The sequence below is a fragment of the Microtus ochrogaster genome, chromosome 6 (genome assembly GCF_000317375.1).
Source record: "Microtus ochrogaster isolate Prairie Vole_2 chromosome 6, MicOch1.0, whole genome shotgun sequence".
NCBI classification, from domain to species: Eukaryota; Metazoa; Chordata; class Mammalia; order Rodentia; family Cricetidae; genus Microtus; species Microtus ochrogaster.
Window position 1 is genome coordinate 63,266,585 of NC_022013.1, and position 3,056 is coordinate 63,269,640.

Consider the following 3,056-nt stretch of genomic DNA (forward strand, 5'->3'; position numbering starts at 1 on the left):
AAGGAGATCACTTCATTTTCTTGGAGTTTCTATTCCATTATCTAGAAACAGAGAAGTAAAATATCTCTATGAGTTCAGATTTTTGAGCAAAAAATAGTATATTCTCTCTTTAATTATCAGACTTGCCTCAGCTCTCCGCCCCCTGATGAGATAGATTTTCACTTAGCAGCACAAAGGAAAATTCCAGGGCCCCCGCTGATGGTCTGCGCGTCAGCAAAAGCACTCTGCATTTTTTATACAGTTTTTGTTGCTTGGAGGCAGGAGCAAGCCAGCATGTTTATAAGGCCAGTGAAAGACAGTGAAGCTTAATCCACAGGTTTTTTTTTAAAGTTTAAAATAATAGGTATGGTTTCAAGTGTGCCCAGGTTTGAATGACCTTGAGCGAATGCTATCTCCTCCCTGTGACTGCGCCTTCCTTACAGCACACTGAGCCTGGGTACAGAACAATTTAGCCCTGGAAAAGATGTCTTTCTCCTAGGTCGCATCACCCCACTATGAGTTTTGGCTTCCAGTGGTTGTGATGTCTGCTGTCAAAATCCGCAAGATCAACTGAGGTAAAAATGCAAGTTTACTCCAAAAATGTACTTCCAGGAATTGGTTATGTACACAAAGTTTCAGCTACAAGGACAGTTAGTGTGGGAATTTTGTAAGATAGATGATCAAAATGTCCAGGGGGGGTCGCACAAAGATGGAGACAGACCACCAAGTCTAATAAACTTTATTCCTGGAAAAAAATAAACACCGCGGGGCACAAAAAGCTTATCAGCTAGCTGAGGCCAACCACAGCCAGAGACGGATTTGTAAGGCTGTGGCCCCGACTGATCTCTAAATCTACCTTCTTATATATAGTAGGGGACACCAAGCATTAGGTCTGAACAAAGGACTTTTTTGCAGTATTGAGGTAAAACTCAGATGCAGATTGCCTTATTTTGCAATCTTCCTTAACAGAGTTTTTCAGTTAAGCTAGTGTTGTACTTAATCTGTTTTTCTTCCCTGATGTTCCCAGGTGTTTACTGAAGCTCTGCGCTCTCCCCTGTGATGCTGCGAGTTTCACAGAGCAGGGATAGTTCACAATCCAGAGGTCACGTATATCCACCTCCTAAAGGTGAACTCAAGCTCATATCCATCGTGTAATCACGGATGGCCGGGGTGATCTCTTAGGGCAATATCAGTTTGCAGAGATGCTTGGGTCTTGTGAATGGACTGTGGGTTGCTGACAGTCTGCTTTCATCCTCCTAGGCATACAACTTTATATTCCTTCATCTCTACACTCTTATTTCTGGAATCTACATTTTTATATTCTTATTCTTGGACTCTTCAGTCATTGGCTAAAGCAGTTGTTAGTGCCACCCTAAAGATTATATACTATGTATGGTGTCTGCTGAACCTGGGATCCGAGGACCTGAAAGAACGGCCGACTACAGTCTAATGCTGTGGACAGCCTTACTTCAGTGTCGGCGCACTTTTACTCTATTTTGTGTTTGAGACAGGGTTTTTCTGTGTAGCCCTCGCTGTCCTAGAACTCTCCTTGTAGACCAGGCTGGCCTCCAACTCACGGGAATCCACCTGCCTCTGCCTCCCGACTGCTGGGATTAAAGGCGTGCGCCACCATCGCCTGGCTCGGTATACTTTTATACACAAATGTAACAAAGAAAGCAGTGATCCAAGAAAGGTGGTTTGAGTTCAGAAAAACATGTAAATAAATGCCAATAAGCACTAAATATTAACAGAGCAGCCCTTTCCCAGACAGACAGTTTAAACAGTTGCCTGACAGGCACTATAGATTACACCTGGGAAGGGAAAGCATGAAAGCAGGGCAGAAGGCCATAGCTACATTCAGGGTACACTGACCAGATTGGGTTCTGACATCCAACATGAATAAACATGTCTTATAAATTGATTGTAATGTTGTCATGGGGGCAGGAAATCACATCCAAGAACAATGGGGGGGGGGGCTGGAGGCTGGAGAGATAGCTTAGTGGTTAAGAGCATTGCCTGCTCTTCCAAAGGTCCTGAATTCAATTCCCAGCAACCACATGGTGGCTCACAACCATCTGGAATGTGCTCTGGTGCCCTCTTCTGGTTTTGAGGCATACACGCAGACAGAATATTGTATACATAATAAAGAAAAAAGAACAATTCAGAGAACAAATACACCTGAAGTAAAAGGCCTTTCTACCTTTTTTCCTGGACAGTCTCTCACAGTTCCCCAAGACATTGTTCCTTTTGACCAATTTTACCCTTTGTCCTCCAGCAAGGACATGCCCACTCCCGCAAGGACAGGCTCCCCACTCACAAGACACGCCCCATCCCACAAGGACATGCCCACTCCTGAATTGACACGGGTCCCAAACACCAGGCCACACCCCTCCTGCTACAACACACTCCTTCCCTAAGGCCACGTTCCCTCCCTCAAGGACACACACCTCAATAAGGACCTATCCCGGTCCCCAAAGACTTGCTCCCTCCCCGAAGGACACACCCCCTAAAACAGGGACAAGCCCCTCTCAAAAGAGGGTGGTTTCGCAAGACCATGCCCCATTCATCAAGACACACCTCTCCCAAAAGGACATACCCCCTCATAAAAAACGGCACACCCTCCAATAAGGAAACGCCCCCTTATACAAGCCATGCCTCCTCCAATAGGAGGCTTCCCTCGTGTCACAAGGACCTGCCCCTCCCACAAGGATGTGCTCCTCCCAGAAGACACCTACCCAAACAAGGACACGCCTCCCCCCTCTAGGACACGCCCCTCACACAATGAATCGCCTCCTCCCACAAAGAACAAACCTCTCCCACAAGGACACACCATTCCCATAATAACATTTCCCCCATCAAAGACACAACCACTTCCACAAGGAAACGCACTCTTCAACAAGGACACTCCTACTCTCACAAAGACACACCTCCTTCTTCAGGGAAAAACCCCTCCCACAAGGACACACATCCTCTAATGACACGGTCTCTCTCACCAGGACACGCCCCCTCCCACAAGGCAATGCCACCTATCATAAGGCCACAACCCCTTACACAAGGACGTGCTCCCTTCCTGAAGG